At 39.3% G+C, this 19,311-nt stretch overlaps 1 long non-coding RNA gene across 2 annotated transcripts; it reads right to left on the bottom strand.

The window, feature by feature from the left end:
- Window positions 1–726: 726 nt before the first annotated feature.
- On the bottom strand, window positions 727–19,304 carry LOC104849396. 2 transcript variants are annotated; one of them, XR_776744.2, is made up of 3 exons: window positions 19,266–19,304; window positions 6,723–7,048; window positions 727–1,319 (listed from the first exon to the last, which is right to left on the bottom strand). It is a non-coding gene; the product is annotated as an uncharacterized LOC104849396 (long non-coding RNA). The 2 variants fall into 2 exon arrangements; XR_004516951.1 differs by lacking the exon at window positions 19,266–19,304 and adding an exon at window positions 14,753–19,172.
- Between the last annotated feature and the right edge of the window lie 7 nt (window positions 19,305–19,311).

The raw sequence follows: 19,311 nt of genomic DNA, 5'->3' as shown, positions 1-19,311 counted from the left end.
CATTGTGGTTCTCTATTTTTGTGAGACATCATTCTCATACTTTAGTTCTTTAGATCTGGCTTCTCTTTGTTCTTTGAACATATTTATTGTAGCTGACTTAAAATATTTAATTAATCCAATGTTTGAAGCACAGCTTTTACTAACTGCTTTTTTCCCCTATGTGCAGGCCATACTTCCATATCTCTCTCTCATTTTCTGTTGAAACTGGACATTTTAAATAATAAAAGGAAGTAACTCTGGAAATCAAATTCCCCTATCCTCTGTATTATTTCAGTTTACTGTTGTTGATGTTAACTGTTTAATGATTCTCCTGGGCTAATTCTGTAAAGTCTGTATTTCTTGTCTGTACAGTTACTGATGTTTCTACTTAACAAATTTAATGGTCAGCTAATAATTGGACAGAGATTTCCTTAAATGTCTTGAACCAGTAAGTCTCACAGCTTTTGCCAAGGGGTGGTGTGTATGCTGGCTTACACCACCAGTGCTGCTGCAGATAGTTTACAAATCTGCCTTACACTTCACTTCTTGCTTTTGGGACACCTTCAGGTTCACTAGAGGTGGGAGATGGGGGCTTTCTCCAGCCTTTCTTGGGCATGTGCACATGTAGATAGCCAGGTGAGGTGGTGCACATCTGTGATCCCAGCACTTGGGAGGCTGAAGCAGGAGGACTGCCACAAGTTCAAGGCCAGCCTGGGCTCCATAGTGAGCTCAAGGCCAGGCTGAACTACATAGCAAGAGTATGTCTCAAAAAAGATAGGCAGGGAGGGAGAGAGAGGGAGAGAATAAGAGAATATCAAAGGCTGTACAAACATCACATTCACCAGCTTTCAAGTTCTTTGGTCTGCTTTGTCTCAGTCCCATATAGTATAATCACCTCAGGTAGCATGACATTAAACAATTGCAGCTGATTTTTTTAAAACAAGTTTCCTGCTCTTCCCAAGTCTGCATGGGTGAACTATGAGTCAGTTTAAGTAAATAGACACACTAGGTGTGGAGATTTCCAGGGATCTCTCAGAAAGATAAAACAGAGACAATTCTCTACATTAGGAATTGGAGGGAGTTTCACAATTCTCTGTCCCTTCAAGTGAATGCTGGTTTTTATAGATTTCAAGATGTAAAGCTAGTGAGAGGGGGATCTAAACAGCACAAAGATTTCTGCTCTTACCTAGATACTCACTGCTCTTTTTCCTGAAGGAAATACTCCTCAGATTTTTGTGAGGCTCTGGTTAATTTTCAGAGTTTTGAAAAAGTTGATTTTGATGATTTTTTCTAGCTTTCTGTTGATATGAAGAATATTCTCAGCGATCTTTATTCAGCCACTGTGGAAAACTAATAAAAATTACTATCTATGATTACTATCTATGGGTTGGGGGAAACTCAGTAGTAGAGCACTTACCTAGCACACATGAGGCCCTGGGTTGGTACACACACACACACACACACACTCAGAGGTACATGCTTGCACAAAATTACTATCATGCTGGCTAGGCAAGCTCTACCACTGAGCTATATCCCAAACCCTTTCTATTTATTTTGGGACAAAGTTCATCTAAGTTGTCAAAGAGGGCCTTGAGCTTGCAATCCTTCTGCCTCATTTTCCTTAGTATGTACTTCTATGCCTAGTTTGATTTTTTTTAAATGTATGTAATTTTCTAAGAGTTTGTGTTTTTTTTTTTCTGTATACTGAAAGGGCCTGGAAATAATGATGCCCTAGTAGTAATTAACATACGTATCATCAATTCTTGGCTTCTAAATATGAAGAAAAACATGAAACATTTGGAGAAATGAATGATTCTGGAATGGGGCAAGAAAACAAAGAAGGTAAGCCTTGGATATGTTTTTGTGCCAAAAGTAAATGATTGCTCAAAGACTATTGGGAAATGTCAAAAGGATACAGAAGCAAGCCTGAGTGGCTCTAATGGCCAAATTAGTGACAGTTTGAGCAGGAGATGAATAATTATGGTAATGGACTATTACAATATATTGAATACAAAATTACCATTAGTATTAGCCTACAGTAATACTAAAGTGACAAGAAGAAAATTAAGTGAAAATTTCTTTCTTTACTGAAGGATACCTGCTAATAATCACAGAAAGAATGACAGATTAAAAGAATAAAATAACCATTCGACAATACCCAGTGTCACAGTTCATTCAGGCAAGGATCATTCATGAATGCTAAGGTATTGCAAAAAATATTTTTCAGTAACAAATCATCACAAGATCTCCAAGTATCGCCATACAACTTACTTTTAATTCCAAAGAGGAAAGATGTAGCTTTACAATGGGGAGGTCCAGAAGTCTTTGCTTAACTAAGTGATTAGACCTGGGGACCACCAAGAGGGATAACCTGATAGGAAGGGCCTCCTGATTAGATTTCACTAAAAGCCACTATATCATCAGGCATGTACACACACTTGTAATCCCACTATTTGGAAAGTTGAGGAAGGAAGATACTAGCCTGGACAATTTAGACCTGATCTCAAAGAACAAACAAACAAACAAACAAACAAGCAAACAATATCACTTGTGTAGTTTTCCTGCAAAAAATGATGAACATGAATTTAAAGAATAAACAAAAAATCCAGACTAAGATTTCATAACCTTGGCACTACCAACTTTTTTTGTTTTGTTTTGTATTTTTGAGACAGAATCTTATTATATGGTTTAGTCTGGTCTTGAACTCACTGTGTAGCCCAGGATGCCCTTGAATTCACAGAGATCCTCCTGCCTCAGGGTCCCAAGTGCTGAGATTACAGGTGTGCACCACAATGCCCAGCTTGACTTTTTTAAAAGAGCAAACTTAACTAGCTTTATTTCAATTCTGTAATCAGACAACACTTCATTCCATAAAACAGCATAAGTGTTCAGGTGGGCTGAGTAGAAAAGCTTGCTTTCATAAGTGAAGAAAGACTAAAGAAAGTAGAAACGAATAGAAAGTAGATTGGTCATTTCAAACTTATTTTCCTTGTTAAAATGGAGACAAGGACACAGAATAGAGAAATAGTTGATTGGCTAACATCAGATTATTTCAGGTTACTTCTTTTGGGTAAGATTAAAGCAGAGGAAACTTCGTTCTCCTGCCAACTGAAATTATTCTGTTTGAGAAATACGGCTGTTATCTCTATTATCCTGATTTTAAGGAGGGTCAGGTAAACAGTTTAATTTCATCTTGGAACTTTGGTGTCAGTGACCCCATTTGGGTTTTTTAACCTGATCTATTGAAGTCTAATGTAGGAGCTTAGTGCAAAACAAGAGCCCTTGTAATTTTTACTTAACAATTCCCCTCTTTGGCATAAAGGCAAATTTAGGGCATTAGTGCTACTCTTGTTTAGGATCTATTATTTTGGGTTTCTGGACTCATTGCATGATTTAAAGGTAACTGTGTCTTCATGAAGAGACATTATTCTGAGTTCTTATTGTTCCAGCCAAAGAGACACCTTTTGATGTTCCCTAATGAGATTTTGGGCTAGGTAATTCTTTGTTGTAAGATCTGTCCTGTGCATGGTAAAATATTTAGCAACATTCCTGACCTTTTCCCTCTAGATACCAGTAATACCTTCCTAATTGTAACAACCAAAAAAAAAAAAAAAAAGGCTTCAAACATTGCTAAATGTCACCTAGCGAGTAAAAGTCTTATGGTTGAGAATACTATAGTTTGCAGAGGAGAGGTCTTTGATTTCTTTCATTAGGTTGATTCTGAGGTATTTAATTTTTGGATGCTATTGTGAAAGTTGTTTCTCCACTTCCCCTCTCAGTGAGTCTGTTGTTCATGTACAGGAAAGCTATTGATTTTTGTGTATTAACCTTATATTCAGCTACTCTACTGAATTTGGTTATTAAGTCTAGAAGACTTTTGGTGGAGTTCTTGGGGTCTTCTATAAAGAGTATCATGTCATCTGCAAATAATGACAATTTAACGTCTTTGTTTCAAAATGTATAATAGATAATGTAAAATAGGGAGAAAAGGTCCAAAGGGAAAGGGCAAGTGGGAGGGACGGGGGAAGGAAAGAAGGGAAAGGAAAAAACAGAAACAAAGTCCTTGTAAATAGAGAGGTGGAGGGATTGAAGGGAGGGCAGGGAAATGGAGAAAAAATAAGAACCAAGATATATCATGTAAAGGTACAGGTTTCCAGTGATGAATGTCATCATATTGTATACCTAAAATGTACCCATAAAATTAAATTTTTTTAAAAGCACTGTGGTTGAGAGCCACTGATCTACAATCATTTAACAAAAGTAGATGCTTAAAAAAGTTAATATTATGAAGAAAAAAAGTGAAACAAGTGGGTGAGGAGGTTGTTTATTCTGCAATAAAAGGATAGAGATAAAAATTCCCTATAATGAATATTACCATTATGTATATCTAAAATGCACCAATACAAAAAGGGAAAAGAGGCAGTAGATAACAACAACAAAAAAAGGTGGAAAAGAAAAAGAATAGAGAGACAGTGATAAAATATAATAGAAGAATCTTAGTTGGGTCTTAAACTTAGAAGAAAAGCTTCTAAAAAGTCATATTTTGGAGATTTGGGTAAATTCAAATACAGACTGCATATTAAACAATTTTTTGTTTGTCTGTTTTTTGAGATAGGGTCTCACTATGTTGTTGAGACTCACCTGGAACTCACTATGTAGCCCAGGCTATTCTCAAACTCACAGCGATCCTCCTCCCTCAGCTTCCTCTGTGCTGGGATTATGGGCATGTGCCACCATGCCCAGCCAAACAATATTAATTTATTAGTAATTTCCTTTTCCTTTTTGAGGGAAGTGATTCTTGTTTACGCCTTTTTTTTTAGACAGAGTCTCACTGTGTAGTTCAGACTGTCCTTGAACTCACTATGTACCCTAGGCTGGCTTCCAACTCACAGTGACCCTCCTGTCTCAGCCTCCTCTAGTGCTGGGACTATAGGCATGTGCTACCACACCCACCAGAGGAAAGGCGTTTCTGAGCATCAAATTCTGGACCACACACATGCTATATCACTGAGCTACATGCCTAGACTTATTGTTAATTTTCTTTGATGTAATAGTAGTATTATAGCTATTTAGGAAAATCTTTAATCTTGGAGTGCACATGCTAAAGTATTCAAGGAGAAATGAAAAAATAGAAATAAAGTTTTTGTAAATAGGGAAGGGAGGAGTGGGTGAAGAGAGGGCAGGGCTATTGGGAAAAAATGAGAACCAAGGCCTGTCAGGTAAAGGTACAAGATCCCAGTGATGAATGTAGCTGTACTGTATACCTAAAATGTACCAATAAACTCAGTGAGAAAAATAAAGTATTCAAGGAGGAATGTATCATGTTGACTGAAGTTAAACTTGCTTTCAAATGCAAAAAATAAAGTGAGTAGGGCAATGGGGGATGGTACCAAAATGTTAGCAATTGATATGGCTGCTCGCAGTAAGATTGAAATTTTTCGAAATAAGAAGTTGAAGGGATGTTTGGTAAAATATATGGAGAAAAAATTAAGTTAAGGGCCTCAAAAATCACTCAGAAAGGGAATGGAAATAAAGGAGAGAAGATGACGAAGGACAGCATCCTGGGGAAGCCAAGAAGATTGAGAAGGAGGAGGAGGAAAAGGGAGTTATGAACCATGGAATCTCCAAAAGAACCCATTTGAAAAAGGGCTTAGTGTTCAACATTCTCAAATGCTGCTAAATTCAATAAGATCCAACAGGAAAACCAAACATTGATTGTGGCAAGACATATGTGGGTCATTAGTGACCTTGACCAAATAGTGAGGACAAGAGCCCAATTTTACTAGTTTAAGGACAAGCTGGAGATATTCAAGAGTGAGAGTAAGAATAAATAATTCAGCCAGGCGTGGTGGTGCACACCTGTAATCCCAGCACTCCGGAGGCTGAGGCAGGAGGATCGCTGTGAGTTGGAGACCACCCTGGGGCTGCATAGTGAGTTCCAGGTCAGTCTCAACTATATAGTGAGACCCAGTCTCAAAAAACCAATAATAATAATAATAATTCAAGTGATGAGCTTTATTGGGAAAGAGACTAGGAAGTCAGGATTTGGAACAGGGAATGTGTTCGAAGCAAGTTTTTATTTTGTTTTGTCTCTGTTTTTGAAGATGAGTAACATTAAGACACGTGCCTACACTAGTGGAACGATCCAGTGGAATGTGAAAGAGAATATTACAGGAGAAAAGTCTTCGAGTAGGTGAGAGGGGGTGGGATACAGAGAACAAGTGGAAGGGCTGCACTGGTGGAAAGAGAAGACCAACAGAACCCTCTGATCACACTGTTTTTTTCCAGAGATCCCTTACAAAGACACCACTGGGATGAGGGGGAGAATAAGAACTACTATCTCAGAAAGTAAAAAGTGTTGATTATTTTACACTGTTAGCAATAAAGAATATAAAAAAGCAAAAGTAAAAAATGTACTAAGAAGTGGATAGAATAGTCTGGAAGTGTTGCAGATTCCTCTGAGACCTGTGGCTAAAGACTGAGAGTGAGTTCAATCAATATGGTGGGGTGATTTTCTCATACAACAGTTAATTTTTGGGGCACAGGTGCAAAGTAAGAGGATAGCTTGAATTAACTATAATAGACTTTTATCATTTTAGTGGCTTCTCAGACTCTGAACCCTTTCTTTTAATTTATCAGAACCTCTTTTCTATAGTCCCTATATTTGAACCCTTTTTCCCATCCTAACATTGGTGAATGGCATAGTCTTCCCCACATAGAAGCTAAAAATGTCAGATACTTACTTTCCCAGTCTTCTTTGCAAATAGGATTAAGCACATGGGCTAAGTGCAGCCAATTAAAGGTAGTGTCCTGAATTTTAAATCCAGAGGTGAGAATAAACAGAGGCAATGGAGAACCCTCCCTGGCAATGGTGAAGATGGTGGCAATAGGAGCAACAGTGCGTCTGGTGGTCGCCCATTCCCAGGACTGTGGCATCTGCCTACATTTTTGGACTGGCAGCAGAGGCGTCCTCATCAGATGATCAATTCTAGGACATGGTGTTAGTTGTTGTTCTTACCCTGAAAACTCCAACTTAGTTCTCCAGATCTCCGAGCAATTCTTTGACTGTCTGCAATGTAAATACTTCGTTATAAAATGTTATGTAAATTATTATAAAACCATTGTATTCATTTCAAATTAAATGGGAAAATTCAATTTCTTACAACAGGCAAATCTTGTAGCCTAAATGAGAAAATAAAATTGGTCCTAATAAATCTATTTTACAAGTTTTATGAATATCTCAAATTTGTGGTTAAAGGTTACATTCCTAAGAGATTAATCAACAACAAAAAGCCTCTTGTGCTCTAACAGAAGGATATCTCATGGAATCAATTTACTTCCTTCTCCTTGAAAACCAGTAAACACAGGTTGAGAGGAACACTCATCACAATGACAGCAAAGCAAGCATGTAAAACTCAATCATGAATGAGATCTTTGGTGACACCTGGCTAGTCTCCCACAGTGTTAACTTTTTCTTCCTTCTTGCTTAGATAATTATAAGTAGAACAATACTTGCATTCTCAAATAATTTTGGCAAAAGTATGTCTTTTCTCCAGGCTTCTCATCAAATATTGTTGTGATTAACATGTTTTATTTCAGTGCTCAAGACTGAATTCAGGGCCTTGAGCATACTGGGCAATCACACTATCAATGCTCTGTTTTGTTTTGTTTAGACCAAGGCTAGATTAGTTTTGAGTCTTTAATTTAGAGCCTACATCACTACATTTAAAATTACAATTGTACTTCTTTTTTTTTTTCCTCATCTCATTGCACTGACTAGGACCCTCCAATAATTATTAAATTAGTAGAGGCAAGATGATTGTAGCTATTCTTTAAGTTATGCATTGCAACTTGCCTCTTCCTTCGGTGACCTGTGTAAATCTGTTCTCCAATAAAGCTCTAATGGTAGACTACCAGAGATGCTAAAATAAGTGGAATGGGACATGCACATATTAGTCTAGTCTCTCGTTTCACTTATTTTGGCTCCCTATTTTTCCCTCTGTTCTCAATAATACCACCTTTGCTTCTCAGACCTCTTATATTAGTTTTCGTTGTTGTGATTGGTTGGTTGGTTGGTTTTTTCAAGACAGGGTCTTTCTATGTTGCCCAAGCTGGTCTTGAACTCATAGGCTCCAGCAATCCTCTCTCCTCACTTCCCAAGCAGCTGACACAGGTGTGTACTCTCCCAACAGAAAGGCCTCACATTTAATTATTTTTGTTGTTAATCTCCATTTTGCAGATGAAGCATTAGTCTCTGATGTTGGAGTCTGAAGTCACATAACTAGTGACTGCCTCAGAATTTGTGTCGTCTATCCCTAATTTTTTTTTTTTTTTTTGAGACAGGGTTTCTCTGTATAGTGCAGGCTGGCCTAGATCTCACTAGGTAGCCCAGGCTGGCCTTAAACTCACAGTGATCTGTCTGCTTCCTGAGTGCTGGTATTACAGGTGTGTGCCACCACGCCCATCCCGTCCCTAATTTAATAATCATCTGAAGCTCCTAGTCAATGCGGTGAGATGAAAGAAACCAGAACAATTGCAATTTTAAGTCTAGCAACATCGACTCAAAATTATACCATTTTCAGGATATTCCACAGCTGCTGCCTTCCATGAGTTTGCTTTTGTTCTAACAGGAAGCAATGAAATTTTTGTTTATATAATGAAAGGCATTTAGCCAATAAGGAAAGAACTTGAATTAAATTCAATGTTAAATTAATAAGAAAAAATTTTAATTTAGTTTTTATAAAACCCAAAACTAAAAAATGACTATTTTAGGGAGCTGGGGATTTAGCCCAGTGGTTCCACCGCCTGTCTTGCAAGCTCAAGAACCCCACTTTGATCCCTGTTACCCCCCCATGACTATTTTATATAAAAATATTTTATTTTGGAAGATTCAAATATCACGAAAATGAATGATTAAATCAGGCCCGGTGGTGCATACTTGTAATTCCAGCACTCTAGGAGCTGAGGCAAGAGGTTTACAAGTTTGGGCTCAGCCTGGACAACTTAGCAATTTTACAAGATCTTTTTTCAAAAACAAAAAATAATAAAAGAGCTAAGGATATAGCTCAGTGTGAAGGCCCTGGGTTCAACCCTAAGTCATTGCCCTACTTGAGTCCCCCAGTAAGGGATTTGGATTTTTCTCAATGCAATAAGTGGCCATTGGGTTATTTTAGGCAGAAAACCAAGAATTCCATACTAGATGCTTCTTATGGGCTACCTTGGATTTTTATCCAATCTAGAAATAAAAAAAGACAGATGCCAGGGCCCTGTTTCCAGAAATCCACAAAATGAACCATGGACTTCTGATTTTGTATTATGTTGCAAATGGCTGAAATACTGTAACTCAAACGTGGCTACCATATATTAAACAGATTTGCACTGGCATCCTGGTGTGCAGGTCAAATCATTTCATGTAGGGACAGGGTGCAAAAACTGTCCCCAACAGAAAAGGGAGAGGTACACCTGCAGATCAGGGTGAGGGTGCGCAGTGGCAGCCATGACCTTTGATTTCGCCATATTGCGACGTACTGTGGTTTAAATGGGCCCAATTCTACCAACTTTTTGATTAGATTATCAAGCTACCACCAACCCGACTCTCTGACCTGGACATGGGGCCCACAAAGATGTGCAGATTAAAGATAAACTAACAGAGCCAGCTCTTGCCTCAAACAAAGACACGGCAGAGCTGATACCTCTACATCTAGTAGGAATCCTTTGTTACCCCATTATGAGGCAGAAACAGAGATAAGCTAATCAGATCTTACTGAAATAGGGTGAGGGAGAGAGACAGAGACAGAGAATAAAAAAGAAAGTTTCAAATATATATTCACATCCACTGTTATTAATGATGCATATCACCTAGACTGTTTTGAAAAAAAATAATATGAGCAATTTTAAACAAATAATTATAATAATTGCTAAAATGTCATTAGCAAAGTGTTGTTGAGGCCAGAAGCTTAGCTCAATCACAGAGCTCATGCTTAGCATGAAGCCCTATGTTCTATCCTCAGCAGCGACAAATACCACAACAAAAAGTGTCCCTGTTGAAAATAGAATCTCCTAAATCTGGAAATTATTCCTGTATTTCAGTGACTGCAAATTTCTTAATGAAACTAGGACTATTCTCAATCCCTTAGCACCATGTCTGGCCCAGTGTACGTACTCAATTAATATTTGTTAAAATATATGTGTGTGTGTGTGTGTGTGTGTGTGTGTGTGTGTGTGTGTGTGTTTCTCTCTCATCAGACTGTCAACTTATACTCTGAAGACTCCCCCAGACAGTAAGGATCTAGATCTCCACACATGTTGAAGGTCCAAGTCTTGGTCTCTTGTCCTGAGTACACAGGAAGCCAGCCAGCCACTGCAAATATAATTTGCAGCTATATTTAGAGTTCTGTCACCTGAGGGGGTCATCGTTAATCAGGGCACAAGGGCAGCTGCAGCATTTTGGGAGTAAACTGAGGTGGAACAAGAAGTGAGGAAGTGGGGCTGAAAGCCAGGAATTGGCCCCAGGCTCATTTAAGAAAGCCACAGGGCAGGATGAAAATGCATGGCTTATACTACACCTAGAGTTGGAAGGCAGGCAGAAAGAGGAGCTTAACTTTAGAGAGAAACCAGTTCCTGGCTTGCTCAGGGAAAAACCAAAGGCCCTGACATCAGCAGGAAGAGCCCTCAGCCCCTTGAGGCCCCTTGCTGCCTTGCAGGCAGGTGGGTACAGGGTCAGGCTCTGAGGTCCTTTGCTGCTGGGTGAGGCCAAGGTGAGTGAGTGGTTCCTAAACAGGCAGTCAGCTGCGGTCAGCACAAAGAGCTGTGATCATAGGACACCATTCTCAGGGGAGAACTGAGAGACAAGCTGACATTGCAGGACTTTTTTTTTCAAGTCCCCAAGGGCCTTCTTTGCCCCAGATTTACTTGATCACATGACTGTCTTGGGAGCTGGAGGATGCACCTTAGATGATTCTGGGTGCATTTGCTTCTCCTTTTTAGATCTAGAGCCTATCCTTATCTTTCTGGTGGGACCCTTGCGAACATCACCTGACTACCACTCCTTGTTTTGCCCTTGGATCTATTTCGGATCTTTTCAACAGTGCTGGCTTCCCACAACCAAATCTTATCTGGAATGTATAGATACTTATCTGTCACCTCGGAATCATTATATCTCCAAGAAATCATCACAACAATCACAATAATGAACACATCCTTCATCTCCAAAAGTTTTCTCCCATCTTTTGTAATCATCCCATTTCTCTTCAAAACCCCCCAACCCACCTCCTACAACAACCACTGATCTGCTTTCTGTCACTATAAACTAGTTTGCATTGTTTGGAGTTTTATACCTAAGTAGAATCATACAGTATTCTCCAAGAAATCATCACAACAATCACAATAATGAACACATCCTTCATCTCCAAAAGTTTTCTCCCATCTTTTGTAATCATCCCATTTCTCTTCAAAACCCCCCAACCCACCTCCTACAACAACCACTGATCTGCTTTCTGTCACTATAAACTAGTTTGCATTGTTTGGAGTTTTATACCTAAGTAGAATCATACAGTATTTATTCCTTTTTGTGTGGTTTCTTTCGGCATTAATTATTCTGAGATCTATCCATGCTGCTATGCATATTTTTTTTCTCATTGAACTTACTGGTACATTTTAGGTATACAGTACAGTTACATTCATCATTGGGATCTTATATCTTTACATGACAGGTCTTGGTTCTCAATTTTTCCCCTTGTCCCTGTCCTCCCTTCACCCCCTCCTTCCCTATTTATAAAAACTTTATTTCCATTTTTTGTTTTCTCATATTTTTTTCTTTTCCCTTATTTCCTTTTCCCTACCCCTCCCACTTCCCCTACACCTTTAGCCCTTTTCTTCCTATTTCACATTGTCTTTTTTTGTTGTTTTTTCGGGGGAGGGGTTTGAGACGGGGTCTCACTACGTAGTTGAGACTAACCTGGAACTTACTATGTAGCCCAGGCTAGTCTTGAACTCACAGCAATCCTCCTGCCTCAGCCTCCCAAGTGCTGGGATTATAGGCATGCACCACTACACCTGGTCTCACATTGTCAATTATACCATTAGGTGTGAAAAACTATAATTGCACATAAGATTCTAATGCTATGTGTATTAATAGCTTATTTTTTCATTGCTGAGTAGCAGTCCTTTGTATGGCTATATTATATTTATATATTTACTTGTTGATAAATATTTAGAAGGGGTTGGGTTGTATGTATGTTTGTTTTGTTTATTTTTTGAGACAGGGTCTCGCTAAAGTGCCTAGGTTGTCCTTGAACTGGTGATACTCCTGTCTCAGCTTCCCAAGTACCTGGATTATAGGTGTTCATCACTATGCCAGGCTTGTTTCCAGTTTTTGATTCTTTGGTGAAGTATTTATTCAAATATTTCCACATATTCAATTGCATTGCTATTTATTTATTCAATCTTTTTTTTTTTTTTCAGACAGGATCTTGCTGTGTAACCCAGACTGTCTTTGAATTCATGATCCTCCTGCTTCTACCTCCTGAATGCTGGGATTACACACACCACACAGGGATAAAGGAAAGTTGTGGACCATCTTCCCCTCTCCCGTGCCCCTCCAGAGTCATGTGCATGCCAGGTAAGCACTGCATCACCGAGCCACATCCCGAGCCCTGTTTTCTCATCATTACATTTTCAGAGGTCTTTTTTGCACAAAGCAAAAAGAGAAAAAAGAAAACCAAAATGTATATACTCTGCACAAGATTTTATCAGATTTTACTATTTGCAAGTATTGTTTCCTAGGCCATGGCTTGTTGTTTCATTCTCTTAACAGTGTCTTCCAAAGAAAAATTTCTAATTTTAACTAGGTGTGCTGGCGCATGCCTGTAATTCCAGCACTCCACTGGCTGAGGCAGTAGGATCACCATGAGTTTAAGGCCAGGCTGGATTACATAGTGAGTTCAAATTTCCAATATAATTGAGACCCAAAATGTTGATTTTTTTTTCCTTTTATGGATAATGCTTTTGATAAAGTATCTACAAAATCTTTGCTAAACAAATAGTCGTGAGAATTTTCTTTTAGAAGTTTAAAGTTTTACAGTTAGCATTTAGTTCTATAATTCATTTTCAGTTTTTTTAAAAACTGTTTTGTTTCTTGATATGAATCTTTTGTGGTTTCAACACTATTTGTTGAAAAGACCATTTCTTCTTTTTTGACTGAGTTGCCTTCGTAACTTGGTAGAAAATCAATTGACCGTATATGTGTAGGTCTATTTCTGAATTCTTTACTCTGTTCCATTGACCTATTTAAAGAGTGGAAAAACTATCCTTTCTCCAGTGAATTGCCTTTACACATTTGTTGAAAATCAATTGACCATACATGTGCAGATCTGTTTCTTAACCCTGTTCCTTCCACTGATACATTTGTGTTTATTCACACCAATTAACCCATAGCTTTTAATTACTGTAGTTTAATAATATCTTGAATAAAGTAGTTTTAAGGCCTCCAATATTGTTGTCTTCCATGTTATTTTGGCCACTCTAGCTCCTTTGTATTTCCTCATGAATTTTAAAATCAGTTCACTCCACTAAAGAAAAACCCACTGGGGTTTTGATTTGACCCAAGTTGATTTTGTAGACCAGTTTGAGGAGAATCAACATCTTACCATCTTCTGATCTGTAGTAGTAAAAGCAAGTGTCCTTTTGCCCTATAGTCTTACACCACAATCAACACAGAAGACTTCTGAAAAACAGATGTGAATTTCCTCCCCCAGCAAATGAACAATTCTGCAGTGATGGGCACTAGATATGTCCTCTAATTGAATTCAGTTATACACGTTCTACCTGAGATAGCATCAGATCCCACAGGCTGGGGGTGAGTCTCAACACTCTCCCTCTCCCCCCACCCTCTCCTTTAGATGCCAGTCAGAGTTTCATGTTTTCACTTGTCTTTCTGACTAACCAGTCATAAATTGGGATTCCATGACCCTTTCCTCAGGTTCAATTGCTCTGCTCAAATGGCTCATGGACCTCAGAGGAACACATAACTATATATATTGGTTTGTTATAAAGGATCCTACAAACAATACAAATGAAGGGATGCATAGGGCAAGTTACAAGGAAGGGCTGCAGAAGTCCAACGTGCCACCCTCCAGGAACCTCCAAGTGTCCAGCTATCTAGAAGCTCTGGGAAACCTCTTGGGTTTTTATCATTGCAAAGGCATGATTGAAGCACAGATAATCAGGTCAAAATGTGATCAGATAAAAAGAGTATGATCTAACGCTAGAGTGAGTAGGGAAGCTCAGCAAGGCCTGTCTACTTTAGCATTCTTTACTAACCTGTGCAACATTCCTCCTCCAGGGTATGGGAGGACCCTTCTGGAATGAGAAATCTTATGACCTACTATCAAACAAGGGTAGGTCACAGAATTTAATAATGGCCAACTCCAGTACAGAAGGGTGTGGAAAGATTAGAGCTGTATAACCTGCCTAAGGGAAGAAAATTCTCGGGGGGGGGGGTTATGGCCAAGAACTGTGGATTAAAAACTAAAAATATAATGTCACATATTTAGAACATGCTATAGCTTTCTACTTATTCAGATTCTGTATAATTTTTCTCATCAACACACAAGACTTATATATCTTTTGTTAAATGTCAGGAGAGTCCTGAGCATTTAATTTTTTGATGGCATTGTAAATAATATTGTTAAGTTTCAACATCTGATGGATCTTTGCTTGTATGTAGAAATACAACTTACTTTTGTATTGCATTCTGCAATGACATTAAACTTACCCATCAATTATTTGATCTTTTCTATAGAATCTCCCACAGACAGACAGCCGTATCTTCTTTGCATATAGTTTTGCTTTTTCTTTCCAACCTGGATTCCTTTTATTCTCTTCCTCTGCTTTATTGTCTTATTTAGTACTTTCAGTACAATGGTGAATACAAATAGGGCAAGCAGACATTCAGTATTTCAGCATTAAGTGTGATGCCTCTTCTAACTAGGTCCCACCTTTGAACACAAGACTTGGGGGGACATTTTAGACTTAAATCATGCCAGTCATTGTGACAGAATACCAGAGACCACCCACTTTTAATAAGAAAGATTTGTTTTAGCCTCATTTCAAAGGTTTCAGCCTTGCTAGGCCTTGCTGTTTTGGGGCCTGTGGTGAAGCAGTACTTCATGGTGAGAGCACGTGGTAGAGGGAGCTGCTCACCTCATGGGAGTTGGGAAGAAAAGATAGAAAAAGAGGAAGGGCCAGTGCCAATATCCCCTGCAAGTGCATACCCCAGTGACCTAACTTGTTTCCATGAGGCTCCATCTTCTCATCTATAAATGTTGTCTGGCCTTTGGGTTTTCTTTTAAACCTAATATGACATATGTCTCATCCCTCTTCAGTTACTGACTAAAACAATATATTTTACAGGTGTTAATTTTTATACCAGTATGAGCTTGATGATTTCACGTTTTATTGAAAACTAACTTTTAATACTAACTGCATAGGCCTCTAGACCTACAAAAGTCTAACTCTGACTTTGGGTCCACTGAGACCCAAAGGGGCCCTCATCAACCTCCACAACAGGCATGACCTGATTCCACGTCACATGTCCTCTGGCCTACAGTGGAGATGCGTATCCCTGCATCTTATTCACACAGGAAACCTCATGTGCGGTTGGTGAACACAGCATGAAGTCAAAGTTGTGACTTTTCTTGAAGGTTAGGGGGAGGCTTGCTTTGAAAGTTTGCTTTTATTTTGCTTAGTAATGATTCAAAGATTCAAAGATAGCCTGAGAGCCTGGCTATGTTTGCCTTTGACAGGAAGTAAAATGTTTGGTTTTTGTTTTTTTTTTAATTTTAGGAAATAGTATATCCTTTTTCAAGAAAGAGTTGCTACCAGGGTCAGAAGGAGGGGACAGTGGGGAGTTAGTGTCCAGTAGATTTTAGCTTGGAAAGATGAGAAATTCCAGAGATGGATGGTACAGATGGCTACACAACAATATGAATGGACTTACTGCTACAGAACTACGCACAGAAGGTGTTGAAATGATAAGTATTATGATATATACAGTTGACCACAGTAAAGAAGAAAAGAAAAAAAATAAAAGATTTGCTAATTTGAATTCTTTTCTGGGTAGGACTTTGTAGGAAAAGCTGAAATTGGATAAGCGTCCACAGGCTCTCAGAGTGTGAACCTTTCTTTAAATTATGATTTTAAAAATAAAATTGTCACCCTCACACTGTCCCCTCAGTTCTCAGTCAAGAGCTGGGGATTTAGCTTAGTGACAATGAGCCTGCCCTGCAAGCTCAAGGTCCTGAGTTCAATCCCAGGTCCAAAAAAAAAAAAGTTCTCAGTCAACAGTGACTGTGACCAATGCTTATCAGGGCTCTGTGGACCAGAATGGAAGAGACAGAAAAGATATTGTGTAAAAATGATGTAGTGTTTGCATATAACTTTTACACATCCTCCTTCAGACTTTACACCATCTCTAGGTTATTTAAACATCTAGTAAAAAGCAGATGTTATTAAATAGTTATTATACTGTTTGCTTAGGGGATGATAACAAGGAAAAATATTTTATATATTCAAAAGAGATGTAATTAAAAAATTTTTTCCAGTCCACTATTGTTTGAACTCATGGATACAGAAGCAGTGGATAAGGAGGGCTAACTCTATGTGCTGTTGTTTTAAAAGGACTGTTTTAGTGTGTGTGCTGCCAAAGTGAGCACTGAAAGCATTGTTTTGGTAGCAAATGACAGCAATATTTCTTGGGCTGGTTTATACATAAACAAGAAGGTATTAGAAAGAACCAGGAAGTGTTCAGGGTACACTAATTTTCTATTTTTTCTGCCTCACCTACTTCACGGCTCAAAACACAAATGAGACAAGGTATATAACTCAGTGGTAGTGTTTGCCTTGCATCCTCAAGTTCCAGTATTCAATCTTTAGCACCACAAAACAAACACAAACACAAATATATTCTTTCACAAATCCTCAACACTGCAAAAACAAAAAACACATATGTATTCTCTTACAGTTACAGAGATGCCAAAGTTCAGCAGAATATAATGTGTTGACAGGTTGATTCCTTGTGAAGGCTCTAGGAAATAATTTATTTCCTCACTTTTTCAGCTCCTAGAGGTGCCTTCATTCCTACGTAGGTGTGGGAAGCGGCAAATAGGAACACAGCAGCTCTGGCTAGAAACATATGGTTGGCAAGGGAGACGGGAATAGTGGGAAACATTTTCTCAAATGAAATAATTGTTATTTACGCCAAAGACTGAATAAAAGCCTATGAAGACAAAAGAACAGGGATCCACTCTAGCTACGGTAAACAGGTATACCCGTGCAACATTTGCATGGAGCTGAGACATGTCTTTGTCCTTGGAACCATAGTACCTACAGTGCGCTTAAAGGTAGACGAAAGGTTATTTTAGTCACTAGGGTTGTGTAAGTTACTCAAAACTCTGGTGATTTAAAAACCATTTAGTTTGTTCACAGCTGTTTGGGTCAGGGCCTTGGGAAATGGCCAGTTCTCACTGTCTCTCGAGCCATTGCCCAGAATTCACCTGAAGGACAGGCAGGACTGGATGCCAAGATGCTTCTCTTGCCATCAGGCTTCTGATTCTTGGTGGCTCAGATCAGTTGTGGCTGTAAATAAGGTACCTATGTGGGCTCTCCAGCAAGTGGGAATCTCAGAGTAGTTGGGTTTCTTGTGTGGTAGCCGGCTTCCTCCTGGACAAGCATCTCAGGATGATGATGAGTCAGAAGCTACCTAACCTTTGCTGACCTGGTCTTCTAAGTTAAGCAGCCTTACTTTCACTACATTCTATGAGTCACTAAGGTCAAAGAATTTGTGGGCATGTTTTATTTATTTCTCACTTTTTATTTATTTATTGGGTTGTTTTTTTTTTTTTTTTGAGACAGGGTCTCACAATGTAGGTCAGGCTGGCCTTGAATTCATCATGTAGTCCATGCCTTGAACTCTGGGGAGTCTTTTTGCTTCAGCCTGGAGTGTTGAGATTACAGGCATGCACCACCACTCCCAACTTGAACATGTTTTTAAAAACTGCAAAGTAAGTGTAAAGGAAGATGCCATAGGTGTGATGACTAGGCGGGGCTAAACTGACAGGCCATAGACTGTGGGAGACCAGATGAGAAGAATGAGGCCTAATTGGCCTCCTCGGTGAGCACTAAGAAGAAAGGGGGCATGCAAGTGTACTGACACAATCCATGCAAAAATAAAAACACCTGAGAACCTGTTGTTTACCCAGACAAGTACCATGGAGGGAGGAAGACAGATGAATCCTGTGTAACTCTAATTGCTCGTGCCAATTTCTGAGTGAATAAAGCCAAGTTGTGCCAGTCACTTGGGGCTTTATGTTGAAGGGAGACATGAGCCCCCGGCCCTCCAGATTTTAATCTGATTCTGTGTCTCTTTATTTTTCATTCTTGTCACCCCTTGATCAGGTCCAAGGTCATAGGCTGTTTCCTACAACAGAAAAATTCTAGGTTCTCTTGACAGGTAAAAAATAAATAGAATATGATCAAATTGGCCTCCAGTCAGAGATGAATAGGGATGGAGCTAGTGAATTTTCATTTGAGAATGAAGAAATCCCAAGAATGAGAAATGAAAATCACTACTATCTCTACATCCCCATCACAGGGTGAATCCCTTGTCTCACTTTTACCAGCTCTTAGAAGCTGCCCCCATTTCCTGCCTCACAGCTCCTGCTTTCCATCTCTCCCATCTCTTGCTTCCATCATCCTATCTCCTACTACTCACTCCAAGTTTCCCACATCCTTCCTCAGAGGATCTAGATGATTACGTAGGGCCCACCTGTATAACCCAGGACACTCTCTCCATCAAAAAATCTCCCATCACTCGGCAAGGTCCCTTTTGCCATCTAAGGTAACATATGCACAGGTTCTGAAGGAGATGCAAGAGGTGGCTGCCTCCTGCCCACCCCAAATATGACACACTCACCTTCTCACATTTGAGCAGGAAAGATAGCACTTCAAAGCCGTGGGAGCAGGGCGGGGAGAGGAGCTACAACACTTGCTTCGCTACTGTTGTAGGTGGATTAGTGACAGTTTAGAGATAACTTCCATTTCCACCCAAGGGCTCTCCCATACCTCTCTCAGAGCTCTTTATATACGAGTTCAGCAGGGCGTGGTGGCACATGCCTGTAATCCTCGCACTCAGGAGGCTAAGGCAGGAGGATCACCATGAATTTAAGGCCAGTCTGAATTACTCTATGTAGCAAGACCCCCACATACGCATCAGAAAGATGAGGTCTTACCTGGGTGTGGTATCGCATGCCTGTAATCCCAGCTAGTTGAGAGGCT

The sequence above is a fragment of the Fukomys damarensis genome, unplaced genomic scaffold, assembly GCF_012274545.1.
Source record: "Fukomys damarensis isolate Sample0158 unplaced genomic scaffold, DMR_v1.0_HiC HiC_scaffold_13, whole genome shotgun sequence".
Classification (NCBI taxonomy): Eukaryota; Metazoa; Chordata; class Mammalia; order Rodentia; family Bathyergidae; genus Fukomys; species Fukomys damarensis.
The sequence above is the reverse complement of the archived record's forward strand: the minus strand, read 5'-3'. Positions and strand labels throughout refer to the sequence as shown.